Source organism: Astatotilapia calliptera, chromosome 5 (genome assembly GCF_900246225.1).
Source record: "Astatotilapia calliptera chromosome 5, fAstCal1.2, whole genome shotgun sequence".
NCBI lineage: Eukaryota > Metazoa > Chordata > Actinopteri > Cichliformes > Cichlidae > Astatotilapia > Astatotilapia calliptera.
In genome coordinates, this window is record NC_039306.1 from 16,575,442 (window position 1) to 16,590,695 (window position 15,254).

Sequence of the window (15,254 nt, forward strand, 5' to 3'; positions counted from 1 at the left end):
CAATATTATGAACAAGACCATCTGTAGGGTCTGGCAACAGTTGTATTATTACATTTAAAGAGCTCCATCTTTCTTCTATCTCCAGTTCTGTCTATCTTTTGAGCTTTTCCCCTGAGCGGAGAACTGTGAGTGAAATTTCAGATGACAGCACAAGGTGAGTGAGGGTAGAAGAGGCTCTAAGTGACTTAAGAGTAAGAACTCAAGGGTGGGGGGATAACACAAGCCTGGAGTGAGAGTTATAAGAAATGTCTTTGAGGGCCAATAGATTTGGGGGGGGGGGGGGGGGGGGGAGTCTGGGGCTTTGAAAATGAAGGTAAAAGTTTAAAGAGAAAACGTGAAAGAGACAAAGAGAAAAAGAGAGGACAGCGGTTGAAGGGTTAAGGGCGAAGTTGGAGTCTGTGTGACGGTATCAAAGCCACAGGAGCAGCAGAGAAAAGCTGTTAACGGGAGCTCACCGTGCCTTAATCGATTGTGAACAGTGCTGCAGAGCACAGCCAATCACAAGAGCTCCTGGAGACTTCTCTGGGTTAGAGCACTTACACGCTGTCTGCCGCCCGATCAGGGAGACGATGCAGGGAGAGGAGAGCGAAAGAGACAGAAAAAGAAAGAAAGGGGGGGGGGAAACAAAGAAATGAATGGAGGTGCTGTTTGTGAGGGAAAGGCAAAAGTGGGACTTCAAGATTTTGGTTTGGCTTTTTCATCTTAGTGACCTTGAAAGCTTTTGTCAGGGGGTGTAAGTTGGACTGAATGTGTGTCCACTGCTCCATTTGTCCATCTGCTTTCAGCCATCTCCCCTCAACTTCACATAGTCCTTTATCCAGATGACAATATTGTACTGCACTGATGGCCTTTGATGGAATTGCACATGGCATCAAAAGAAGATTTGAGCATTGTAGCAGCACATGACATGAGGGGCTCCTTAAATGGCCTTATTTCTGAGACATGAAACTTTTGTGAAAAAAAAAACAAACAGATTTGCACCTTGAACACAACATCTGTACCAACTGCATGAATCTTTTTCTGACACAAAATGAAGAAGAATGTAAACAGATGTGAGGCATCTTATATAACCTGCTTCTTTAGTCTTCATTTATTTGCTTGATCTATTTAGAAGTCAAGAACATCGACTAAACTCACAGACCAGTGTGACCCGAGACAGTATTTACTGACTAAACCTATAAGACCCCTTTGTGATGACACCAGCACTAATTTTCATACAGGTCTAAGTCCTCTAGTCTAATTAACTTTTGCCTGCTGCAATTAGAAATTTATGAATAAGCATTGTAGCAGCTAAGAAGCGACTCAATAAATTGGCTTTTTCTGTTTATTTTGAGCGTCTTGAGCTGTGATGTCCTGACTGTGAACTCCCCCCAAAAAAGACTGAATATGTCACAAAAGCTGCTTCTAAAACCAGTTAGCTCAAATATTTATCAGTGTTCATTCAGTATGCTGTCAATAGAGTTTAATGACTACAAAGAGAGAAATCCCTCAAGCACGGTAGGGTAATATTCAGGGTTAACATGGTACAGCAAATGTAACTGAATCATCTGATCAAAGTCTGAAATACAGCTGACTTTTCAAACGCTAAAAATATCTTCACCTGCAGACATTTCACAGGATGTTACAAGTGCAGAACTGAAATTGGGTCTGATCTATTGTAACCATCCAAACTATTTAATAAGTCTTTAAATCCAACTTTCTATAGAAAAAAAAAAGACTAGAATTAAAAAGAAACAATCTCTTCTCTTTGTTCTCTGTACAACCATAACTAAGGCCTTGAAATTGGTTTGATAATGTGAAAAAGAAAAGAATAATGGGAATTATGTAATTCTAATTAAACAGAATTAAAGGCTTCAGATATTTCTACATTGATCGCTGATTAACAACTGAAAAATACAAGAACCCACTTCTTGTTTTGATGTGATCACTCTGTCAGAATCGTGGGTCACAGTTCAGCCTTCTTAAACTGGCTCACAGATTTGCAAGGCAGCAGTGTGTTACAGCTGGTAATGGAGAAGATCGGCTTTAAGTCAAAATAGCACACTACCAAAAAAATTTCAAAAAGCCTACTGTCATACATTATTTAGTTGATTATTGTTTAAGTCTAATGGGCTATTTTAAGGTTTGTAGTGTTATATTTTATGTTGTTTAATGTAAATATGAGAGGTTAGACCGAGAATGACCGAGCTAAGATCCTGTGGGACTTTCAGATACAGACAGATAAAACTATGATGGCTAACCAACCGGACATACTAGTGGTGGACAAGCAGAGAAAGACGGCCGTAGTGACAAACGTAGCGATACCGCATGACAGCAACATCAGGACCGCTTGATGTCATGCAGGTAGAGGAGGTGGCTGAAGATTGCTCCATTCCATAGTCTGTATCCGTAATCAGTCAATGACCTCAATGAGTGGGTTCAAGCCTATGAAGAACAGCAGTGGGGACAGAGCATCTCCTTGGTAAATCCCACACTTGATGTTGACTTGTGCGATTGGCTTAAAGTTGGTCTCTAGTGCTGTTCACCACATTCTCATTGAGTTCCTGATTCTTAGGGTCATGTTGATCTTGTACAGTTTTATGCATTCCGTGTGTGTGTGTGTGTGTGTGTGTGTGTGTGTGTGTGTGTGTAATCCTGCACCATCCAGGACACTTTACACTGTTACACTAGGCAACTTCGGTGTCCTCTGATACACGTACACTTACCATAAATCCAAAATTTGTTGGACAAAGATGCAAGTTTTGTCAATTGCACCCTGTTTTTTGAGTCTGTGTCCAAAAATTGCTGCAATTCCAAACAGCTATTTCAAAAAAAGATTTTTTGTTAAACCACTTAAATTAAAAGTCTGCTGAGAGTCTGCACTTTAATCACATCGATTGTTTGATTTACAATCCAGTCTGGTGGCATACAGAAGGAAAGATACTTAATTGTGTCTTTGTACAACAAATTATGGACTGAACTACAACAATCTGCTTCCACCCATCTCCTTAACCTCTTATCCAGACTTATTTTAACAGATTTATATAATCTCGTTATGTGTTTGTTGTGTTTAATGGTTCTAGTAGTGGTAATGGTAACTTAATTTTGATTTCCTTGACAATGAAATTTGAAGTGAATCTTGTTGTGAATATGTTGAGTATGCGAGAGCTGTGACTGGCATATTTTAGGCAAGTCAAAATCTGTTGGATAACAAAAACTCCATCTTTAAAAGCACTTTATCTTTTCCTATTTTGGACCAGTCCCTTATAAAAGCGGTCTCCTTTGAGTGGACCCATTAATGTTCTGCTTAGAGCTACTACCCCGCTGCATGCAATGAATTACAAATTTACATACTTTACCATTTTTTCCAGCATAAGTGAAATTTGTATCTATTTCCTTTAGTTGTTCATTTCCATGCAGCTCTTAAAATATCTGGTTTCAGACACAAAATCTGTTCTGCTATTTCGAGGTGAGGAATCCCATTATTTTTGCTGGTTTTACCTGCTAGTGAATAATTTCACCCTAACCATCACTGGGAAACAAGAGATGAGTTGCCAGATTGAGACATCAGGCTCTCTGTTGATAACATAAAAGAGCATTCAAGGAGGACTCCACCAGAGATCAGAGGAGAAGGAGGGAGGAAAACATTCTCCTCTACACTCATCTTAGGTGGTTTAATTTTAATTTGGTGGTGTGGCAGTTGCACTGTAGGGTGCCAGTGTCTACATAAACCTGTTTTTCAGTCACTCATGTGAATCCACAGCTACACCTACACAAGTGCTTTGCCGCCAACTGATTTTGGCAGCATAGCGTTTGGAGTTTGCTCATTTCACTGCTCATTTAGGCTGATTTCCCACATTAAGCTTAAACTATGACTCAAAAGCATTCTCAGTGGAAAGCTGTTTTTGAATTAAAGCGCTGGAGACAAGGCAAAGTCAGTGCTCGTGTGTGTAATCCCCCCCCCCAAGTTGCTCCACCCAAATAGTTCAAATGCAGCTTTCAGCCACATCTGCTGCAGTCGGCCGTGATTTGACAACAACTTTACAGAGAAAAACTCAAACAGTCACAGGTTGAAACAAACAGTTTTTTAAGCTAAAGCCGAGTGCGGGTCAAGGGCAAACAGTCAATAACCAGAGCCGCCCCTTTAAATGTCAGTTGTCTAGGAAACAGGTGCAGAATTGAAGAATTTCGACACTGGCTGAGCAGCCCAGGAGCTGCCGTTTAGCAACGCCCAAGAACAACAGCGCGCCAGGCGAATGTCACCCTGTGGAGCCACACTGCTCCACTGAACCAATGAAAGCTGCAATTCAAGCAAACTGGGGGGGGTAGAAGACCATGGAAAGAGAAAAAAGACCACCTGATGGTATAATCCTCATCTTCAGCATAATTCATGAAAAATAAATGTGGAACTAATACAACATGGAGCAAACAGTTTGAAAAGAACAGTTCTCAAAATTAACACTTCACACGTCTTTGTAGTGTAAATTTCCCCTTTCTTTACCCATGTCTTTAAAAAAAAATCAATTTATGCTGAATACTATGTCCTATCAGTCAGTTTTTTGTCATCTACATATCGAGCACACAATACCACTTATTACACCAGATTTTCTGCCAACAGAAGACACTCGGCACTCACCAGCAAAAAAACAACATCAAAAAAACAACAGACTTATGACCTCGCCCAGAAATACTGAAGAAAAAAAAAGAAGAGGCATCTTGGTACAGACTCCCAGCAGAAACACTATTCACTACTGCCCCCTGCTGTGACACTAACCTGAGCCATACTTTATCTCAGAGTGTCAACGCTTTCACCCGTGGTGGACAGCAGGCCAACACTTATGGCCACAGTCAGAGGTGAAATATGGAATCCTGGCAAATCAGGCATGAGCGCCAAAGAAGAAGATAATCTTGTATTAATGACTCTTTCCTAAAAGCTGATTTAAAAATAAGAGATGATTTAAATGGAATATGCTTAGATATACATAAACTGTGCCGCTCTAAAATTCTGGCCTTCCCAAAAGAGGCTGTTCAAAACCAAAAGTAAGTAAAAGTCAGAAGCTCTTTAGTCAAAGGAAAGTCTCACATGTAGTTGTGTACAATTAGATTTTTAGAGGATATAATCTATATTGTGCAGAATCTGTCTCACCAAGTCAGCAACAGAAGACAGCTTTTAAAGGATCAACTAATTTTACGGTCTGCTTTCACCTTGAGCTTTTCACTTCAGGGTGGAGCTGAGTACAAAAGACCGGGACTAACAGGGTGACTGATTCTTTCACCGCCATGAAACTCTATCAAACTGTTCACAAGTTTCTAATAGAAACAACCAGTGGGAGAAGCTGTTATATCCCCTCATAATTTGATGGTGGCATGGACAAGGTTTTCTGCCAAAGTGTTGATGAAAACACGTGGCCTTGTTTTAGCATACTCAATAATATATTCTCACTTAGTACTTCATCTGGCACAGCTGTTTCACTGCTTGTTAATGCAAATATCTAGCCAGCCAATCACGTCACAGTAGCTCAAGCCCTTTAGAAATGTAGACATGGTCAAGCCGACCTGCTGAAGTTCAAACCGAGTGGGGAAGAACGTTGATTTTGAATGTGCAACGGTTGTTGGTGCCAGACAGGCTTGTTTAAGTATTTCAGAAACTGCTATTCTGCTGGGATTTTCCTGCATAACCAAGTCTAGGGTTTGTAGAGAATGATCCCAAAAAGAGTGAATATCCAGAGAGCGGCAGTTCTCTGAGTGAAAATGCTTTGTTGATGCCAGAGGTCAGAGGAGAGAATGGCCAGACTGCTTCGAGCTGAGAGGATGGAAAGAATAACTCTTTTGTGTCAAAGTGACTCAGCTTTCATGTTGACTGTCATCACTGGTGATGAGAGCTGGATTTCTAACTATGAGTTCAAGTTGTACTGCAGTTTTCAGTAAAATCTGCCTCCAGTGTCCAACCTCAAATGAGGAGCATCAGGTCAGGGTAGTACTGGGGGCATGCTTGTTGTTTTTTACTGATATTCAAGGGTTTGGGAGGATTCACAGTGAATCCTCCCAAAACTTGGACTATCAATGCAAAATTTTACTACATTTAAGGGAGAACATTCTGTGTAAACGACTTGAATGTTGTTGTGTTGGATCTGACTCCCTGTAATTTTCTCTTCTTCCCCAAATTGAAGGCAATCACGAGCTCATTGGAAATGTCCAGATGTTCAGAAGAGGCACGGATCTAAAATAAGCAGCAGTACTGGAAGCTGTCCAGAGGGGCACTAGGAGACAACACACAACAAGGGAAGACTGGCCAAATTTATGCCAGGTTTGGTTTGAAAAAAAAAAAATAAAGAAAAAAAAGTCTGTATGTATGTATGTATAAGTTGTATGTAGCTATAGTCACACCTGGTATCCTGAAATCTATTAGGCCAAATTCTAATATATTGAGGCTTCTCATTCATTTATTACCATCAATATATCAAATAATTTCGATGTTGTCCATTAGTGTGGGAAATGATTGCAAAAACAAAACATTGACAACATCCTGGGACACTTAGCCTTGAAACCTAGTGAGAGGTTTCATGTATTTACGTTGAAGTCTGTGTGTGTTTTGAGTTTCCCCTGGCTGAAAGGTGAATTGCTCTGAGACAATAAGCTAAAGGTGAAATATGTCAAAAGCTAGAACAAAACAATCGCATAAACAAGACTGTGCAAATTCTGGAGAAACTGTGTTGGGACTGTCGCTACTGCTGGATTCTGTTGTTTCCTGCTAAAAAGGTCAGCTTTTTAAAAAAAAATAAAAATAAAAAAAAAAGTTGAGTGAAGATACTAGGCAATACTCATATAGTAAATAAATAAAAAAATTTTAATGAAAGACTTTTATTTTGAAAAGAACTGGCACCTTAAAGAATGCTGATAAGTTCCTGTAACTCAATGATGGCTTTTACTTTGAAAGTCTGTGACTTTTCAGGATCCGTATTTTTTTTTTCAAATGATTTTTAACAAGTTTATTTTGAAATGCTCATGGCATTAAAGCTTCTTTAAAACATCCGATAATAACTGGAGAGTTTTATTTTGATAGAATAGATTCCTCTTCAGGTAGTCCAGGGTTTTTAATTTGAAAACCTAACTATTGTTAAACGTTATATTTACTCTTATCATGTTTTTAAGTTTATAGAACTAACTATGGACATTTTCTTTTCTTTTTTGAGGGGAGATTTGTCATTTTCTGTAGTTTACTGGTCTTTAATAGAGATCCCAGTGCCTTTATGCATACAACTGGAGGCTTTTTGTTGTTGTTGTTGTTTGAAAATGTGTGACTAAAGCATCTTTAAACCAAGGCTTTTATTTTTTATTTTTTTGGACGTGGTTGTGGTCAACTAACTAATCTTCTGCATCACATTGAGAGCTCTTATTTTGAAACTCTTACACACGCCTGAAACCTTCTGCACCTCACCGTCAGGCTATAAGACTGGTGTGTGTGTGTGTGTGTGTGTGTGTGTGTGTGTGTGTGTGTGTGTGTGTGTGTGTGTGTGTGTGGCAGGCAGGAGCAGTTTTAATTAAATTGTGAATGGCAGCTTAAATATTTGAAGGTGCAGTTGTCTTTAAACTGCAGTATGACCTGAGCTGGACTCAGATCTTTGCTTTGCAACAATCCCGCTAATTATGTCACCACATTTTACTCTCTGTAGCTGTTTTAATAATGAATGTGACAAAAAAAAAAAAGACAGATCATCACCCCTATGGCTTCCTTTTTAAAAATGTAGCGTGGTTTATGAAATGTAGATATCCATTTGTCTATCCAAGCTGACATCAAGGACATCCTCGGATCTCTCTGGTTTAAGCAAAGAGGTGGCATTGTCACTTTCATAACTCATGACCCAAAGTGACAGATACACATGTCAGCACTTCTCTAAACAGATCTGCATTTAATAACACCTATCCCATCCATCTTTTCTCTCAACAGCTTCTCATATCCCACTCCCACATTTAAGCAAAAAAAAAAAAAAAGAGCAGCTGAGAAATGTCGAACTGATTTCTTTCACTGCTATCCCTTTCTGTGTCACGCTTCCTCACGTCATACATCCTCTCCGCTCAAACACAGAATGACCCAGCTCCTATTCTCCGGCCTCAGCTGATTAATTAGGGGCAGGGAGATGTAGATGCAGCAGGACAGATCAGATCCTTGAAACTTTGCGGCATGCCGTTATGCTGGTGTTGCTGAACTGTGGAGGCAAGATAGCCGGTGGGCATGACTGGGATGGGGACCTTTCAAATCCAATCGCATCGCGTAGGTCCCCGTCCCGGTCTGGCCACGCTATCAGAGCAGATAACGTGCTCCAGTAAAGGTTACGACTCACCATGACATTTCTGTTGAGACCCAACAAACCCTGATTTCTGTAGACTAATCTTGAATCCATGTGTGTTTGTATGAGTGCTTCCCTGCCTTTGAAGTGTGTGCACGGGCTCCACACTCTTTTGTTTATGATAAAAGGTTATAGAATAAAGAGAAAAAGTAAATCAAAGCATAAGGAACAAACAGTCGATTAAGATGAAAGCGAAATGGGAGTCATGAATCCCATTAAAACACACTTTAGGTTCAGAGATCATCAAGAGAGCAGAGCACTTTCGAGAGGCAGGAAATGACTGTTATGCACTTTTTTGACCTTATTCATGAACGTACGTGGGAAAAAAATATCACTTTTTTCGTGTTTGCTTTCAGATGCTATTCCCTGAAACATCAAGAAGAATTAAAAAATCAGAAGCACAGCATGCAAACTGAAATCAGTAAATCAATTAGAACAGTGGTTCCCAAACTTATTTTGCTAGCCCCCCCCTTTGTTTTACGAGAAAAATGTTCGCGCAAACACATCCTCCAACCACACGCACCCATATTTTGCTCCATTGCGGTTTATTTCACACCTCAAACATTTAGTAAACAATTAAGCAAATACAAGTAATCTGCAATAAATTACAGGTAGTAATAAAATAAACTACTAACTCTTTTACGCTACGTCCACACCTACATGGGTATTTTTGAAAACGCAGCTGTTTCGTCCAGGCGTAAACGGCGTTTCGAATCACCGAAAACGGAGATTTTTTAAAACTCCTTTTTTGCGTTTACCTGTGGACAAGGGATACAGAGTTCATCACTCAAAGTCAAAGGTATGTGCCTTTTTTCACGTCACGCTGTGCCCCACGTTTTTGTTTACATGAGATGAAGTGCAGAATGGCAGATAGAGACAAAATACTGTTAATCTGACTATCTTCAGGTTTTACACGTTTACATAGGGACGCAGTTACTGTCCCTCTATTTAGAAAGGCAGAGGCGTCTGGGTGTAATTATTTTAGGTGTAGTTGTTTTTTTTTTCATGTGTAATTATATTCAATATTGCTATCAATACATTTTTCAAAAAATGCCTCTCTGTGCAAAATGGGTTTAAAAACATAAACAACTGTGGGATCCTGTTTGTCCGTGATTTAAACAGCCCAGGGCTGCTCCCAACAAAGGGAAAAACCAATTCTGCAGGGGAGACCTACCTGGCACTTGTGCAGGTGAAACCAAAGGGCAGATATGCTTCACCATATTTTCTAGTCTTTGGCTTAGAATGAAGTTGGTTTGGAAACATATTCAGCGATGCTTCATCTCCTGCTTTGCGTTTCTGTGGGCGCCCCGTGCTAGCAGTGTCCAAGCATTTTGTTTTTTTCCCCCTTTTCACACCGCGCCCCCCCTGCAATGGCCCTGCGCCCCCTCTAGGGGGCGGGCCCCACACTTTGGGAAGGTCTGAATTAGAAGATGCATTTGACAATTTCAGCAAATAATAGAAACATGAAACAAGAGAGACTGCTGTGTTTAAAAAGTGTAATGATTAATGCATTCACCTAAAACTCGAAAGGTTCCCAACTCAAGATCAGGATCCTATTAAATCCCAGGGAGCACTGCATCAAGAAGAGTATTTGGGATAAAACTCTGCACTCCTTGTGAATATGGGAGAAACAGAAAGAGGTGAGTTTTTCGCCCTTGTTTTAGTTTATCCAGAGTCTTCCTAAAGAAAATTCAACGCTTCCACAAATGTATAGGCAAGACTGATGTTTTAGTTAGTTTTACTTACTTTTGCCCCTGATATCAGGGGCAAAAGTATGTGGACACCTGAGGAGATTCCTCCAAAGAAAATGGAAAATCTCTCTACCTCTTTCGAAAATCAGTTTGGAACCTAGACAGCTGTGTTTCCATTTATCCACCACTGCGACACACCACTGATGTGGGGTGAGAGAGTCTGGCTTGCAGTAGTTGTTAAAGGTCAGTTCAGTGCAGCCAGGTTTTTCCAAACCAATCTTGAAACAGGATTACAGACATGGATTTGTGTGACTGTACATTTTAATATAACAGCAGAAAAAAGGGGAAGTGATTCTTAAATGAGGGCAGTGGGGTTTTCGAGGCAAATACACCACTGACATCATGAACTTGATTGGTGATGATGGGTCGTCGGGGTGTTTCAAACAAAAAAGTGTGAAATATTGATCTCTATCAGGGAATTTCAGAGGTCTCTGACAAGCCATGAAAAACAGACTCGTAGCACGAGTAGCCAAAAGTATGATGACTTCCATGTACGTTTCTACATACATTATGAGTTTATATACACTCATCATGGGCATGAATGTTGTTGTACAGTGAGTTTGGACTTTTCATGATCTCCTTAAACTGTTTCTTTTTTCAGGGTAGAATGATTGCACCAAATACGTCTTTAAAGACTGTAAAAAAAAACAAGAATTGGGTGCACAAGTATGAATCTACACAATGTCAAAAGTTTACATACAGGTAGGTTCTATGATGTCTTTTCACTTGACAAGACCAAGACCTATTAGCATCTCATTTGTGATCGTGATTGACAACTGGGAACAATGGGAAAATCCAAGGAAGTAGAATTGTAGGTTTACATTTGTGAAGGTCTCTTGAAGCCATTTCTAAACTACTGCAGATTCCAAAATCATCCGTTCAAACTATTGTATGTACAAGTCATTTGGATGTGTTGCAACTTTCCCATGGCCCTTCCCTTCTTCCCTTAAGAAGACCCAAAGTGTCACCCTCACCACCAAGGCTGAAGCCTGCCATGAACTGGAAATTTCTCGAATACCAGTGTCACTGTCCACAGTGATGTGAGTTTTACATCATCATGGACTACGAAGACGCCACAAAGAAAGTCCCTGTTCAAAATTTACACCTTCAAAATCGACTGAAATTTGCAGTTGCCCACATGGACAAGTTTTGTTGTCAGATGAGACAAAAATTGAGATATTTGGCGGTAGCATCCTGCTCTGAAGCTGATTTGCTGCCATTGGCACTGGTACATTGCACAAAGTGGATGGAATAATTAAGAAGGAGAACTAACTCCAAGTTCTTCAACTTCACCTCAGCTGAACAGCTACACGGTTGAAACATGGTTGAACAATGATCGCAAAGCCACATCAAAACTGGTTTTGGAGTAGATAAAACAGGCTAACATTAAGCTTCTGGAATGACTTTCCCACAGCTCTGACCTCAACCCTATTGAAAATGTGTTGACTGTGCTTGAAAGTTGAGTCTGGATCAGTAAACCAACCAGTTTAAATGAACTCTAATATTTCTACCAAGGAGAGTGGTCAAATATCCAGCTGCAATTATTCCAGAAGCTTGTTGATTGCTACCAAAGCCTGGTGGACGTGCAAGAAGCTAAGAGCCATTTAACCAAATATTAGTGGGACCTTATATATACATTTGATCCTGTGTTCATTATAGAAAATCCAAAAGAATACATACCCATGATGAGTATATGTAAACTTCTGAACACAACTCTACATGTTTATCTTGCGGATGCCATAAAAGATTTTAGCAAATTCCATTAATAAATAAAAACTCTGTGACTAAAGAACAGAGTTTTGAATCCCCACTTCCTGCTTAAACAACCACATTTTCATCATTCTTGACAATCAAACTTTGTCAAAAAGAACGGCGGGGGGGTATTAGTCGTTAGTATTCTGCATTAGATGGAATCTGCTATCCAATCAGCAATTTCCCTGCTGAGCTGACCAGTGTGACACTCCTTTGTGCCACTCTCATAACAAAAGCATTTTTCTTCTGAGATCCACTTCATTACCCAGACTAATATGGAGCAAAATGTTTATTCAAATGAGCCAAGATCAAATCCTATAAAAATGAATGTGAAAATGCTGAAATGGATTATATGCTTGCAGAAAAAAAATCATATTTGAATTAATTACAAACTGAAAGGCCATCGGTGCTGAAAAAATGCTTTCTCTTCCTCCATTTCCTCACTTATTTTCTTATTAGCTTACATTTATTTATTGTCACATTCATCACTGCCCTGTGTCATCAATATGTGTGTGTGAAAAGCAGAGAATAATTACATTTTATCAGCATCAACATGACAGTGGCAAGCATTGTGAGCAACTGATTGGCCGTTGTCTCAAGGAGAAGGCATATTGTGAGCGTTTGATTGGCCCCTGCCGGAGGAAATACTTTGTATTAGCGATTGATTGGGCAGTGTAATTTTCCACCTGAGTGGCCCCCGGACACACACAGTTATTGTGTGACTTTGGCAGGAGCCACCTTTGTATAGTAAGTGTGTGAATGTGAGTTTCCTCTTGCTTTTGAATGATATTCTCTGAGCTTTGATGGGGTCTTGCGGGGCAGGGACTGAGGTTGAGCACAGTGTTGCCCGTCGCACGACAAGTCACGTGGCAGTCTGTCAGGTCACCTCTCGTCAGGAGGTGTACAGCACAGAAAGCAAATCTTCAACGGCAATAACGCAGAAACACATTTCATATCACATTGGTGTGTTTTATGTGCAAATGTGCACATAAAACACATCAAGTTGCTGTACATCCTTGTATTATCTTTACACTAGTTCACGTGCGAATGCATCAATCATCGCTATTGCGTGACGTGGCCTGGTTGTGAGTCCGCCAGTGGACGAGCAAGCTCGGAGTGGAAAGATATCAAAACTGCATCTCCTTCGAGATAGGACGCGGTGACCTCCCCGGCGTGCTGCTTTTTCAGCCTTTCATTTTATGTCTCCGATTCACTGCTCTGATTACATTTAGTTACAAAGAGTTGTTATAAAAGGTGATTCAAAGACAGCTCTCCATCAGGTTTTACAGCCTGCTCGCTCATTATGAGCTCCTTTTACTTTGAAATAGAGCCGTGCATCACATGAGAGGTGCTGTTTGCCTAAAGGATATAAAAGTTCATGTGCTGCTTGTCAACACTTGATTTTTATAAAATCTCTGACATAAAAAGCAGCTCTGTTGACAAGATCACAAATTAATGTATTACAAATCTTTAAAAAAAACAATTTTAAAAAACTGCTCAGAGTCCAAAAAGTCACTGCATATTTGGTACCAAGTCTTTCAAATGAAACAAACTAGCATTTATATATTTAAATAGGGTAACAATGTAACAATGTTGGGTAACAATGTTGGTTCAAAAATTAAAAAAAAAAAAAAGAAGCTTTTATTCTGTAGCCAAGTTTAGACTGGAAAGCCATTTGCTTAATGGTAGGAAAAATTAAATGCTCATATTTCTGCAGAAAAACAAACCTTCGTCATGGCTATGATTACTTCTTAGTTATAATTAGGGTTCAAAGAAATCAGTGCTATTTGTTCTCTGTTGACCCTTCCATCAAACCCAAACTCCTCCCTCTGCTCTCTAACATAGCACTTTCCCCTCCCCCTATACACAGCACCAGAATCCGTGTTTCCCCTGACTTCAGCTGTTTGTTAAGCACGCAGATTTATCACGCACACATTAATGTGGCATCATTCTTCTCTTCACATTCTCACGGTGACTATTCAGCATTTAACAGCCCGATGAGTGCACAATGCCGAGGCCGGGGTGGCATATACACACATAAATCATGTAAACAAGTGCGCATCAGATCTTTAAGAAACCTGATCAGAGAGTCGACTCCTCTGAAGGACACAGAGACCGAGCGTGACAAAACAGTTATTAAACCGAGCGCAAGCGAGACGATCTCTAGACCGAGCAGCAGGGGAAGGGGAGACGTGACCATGAAAGGGTGACAGAGCGAGACGCCAAAATGAAGAAATGCAGAGATGAGAGGATAGAGAAATAGAGGGCCTGAGAGACCTGATGGAGGGTGTAGGAAGAGGAAACGACCGCTCGAAGCAGATAAAGTGATCAGAACGGCCTCCGTGAATGTACAGATACTTAAAGGGTCTTTGTTTTGTTTTTTTTAAAGGATTTGAAAAGGCTGTTTATAAAGTGAAGGACTTATGACCTGTATAACTTTAGCAAAGAAGGGTTTTGGGGATCAGAACCAGCACAACTATGGTTTAATCAGAAAAATGGAGGGATGGTAACACTGTGTAAAAGTCTGCCTAAAATTCAAGACTTTATTTTGAATCAGATTTTTCTTTCTTATACTTAAATGACTTTGATACAATGATCTTTACTTTTAAGGCCGGACTTCAAACTTGCATTTAGGTTTATTCATGTAATCATTAGGTTTCTTTCTGTTAAAAGGGAGTTTTTCCTTCCCACTGTCACCACCAGTTATTATAGACTGTCATTATAAGGTAACTACAGGTAAACACAGCGTTTAAGGAGATAGATTCAATTTTGTCCTTGGTCGCTGAAAACCAGTCGAGGCAGCTGTCTTCTTTAGAAAACAACTGCAAAATGACCTATGAAGGCCAAAATGATGTTCAAAAAGCACAGACTCACCAGCGCCTTCAAAATAAGCACCCATCTTCTTCTCATTTCCTCACAATCCAGCCAGTTATGATAAAGCCGGAAATGGGAAACAGTGGGGCCTTGTAGGAGTCTATTCTTCTGGTATACTGAGCCTCGGGGGACAGAGGAGGGAAATTACCATCAGTGACACCAGTTTGCGGCAGCCGTTTCTATCAGATAAGGCAGAATTGTACACGCCACTCTTAAATCAATCAAGGTCACCTCTTTGCTCCCTTTGCTTCTGTGTTATAGCGGGTTCAGTTCATAGTGGGCACCCCAGCTGTTGCACAGCACAGATGTAAACTTATCAGAACCTGACATACACAGCCAAACCGGGCTTTACTTCTGCTTTTATTTGACTTTTTCGGTTATTACTAGCACTCAGAGCTTTGACCTTGATGTCTGATGCCCTTTTGCTGTTAGTAAGTTGTCCAGCACCACCACCTGCTGGTGTAAAGGCATAAATGTATAAATTTTACATAGAAAAGTTTAGAGAAAGCATAAATGTTAACTACAAAACAAAGAGCCCCGATGTACTTTT

General features: G+C 40.2%; 1 long non-coding RNA gene across 1 annotated transcript; it reads left to right on the top strand.

The window, feature by feature from the left end:
* Positions 1-5,516: 5,516 nt before the first annotated feature.
* LOC113021682 (uncharacterized) lies at positions 5,517-6,758 on the top strand. The gene is made up of 2 exons (XR_003272338.1): positions 5,517-5,947; positions 6,150-6,758. It is a non-coding gene; the product is annotated as an uncharacterized LOC113021682 (long non-coding RNA).
* Positions 6,759-15,254: the final 8,496 nt, after the last annotated feature.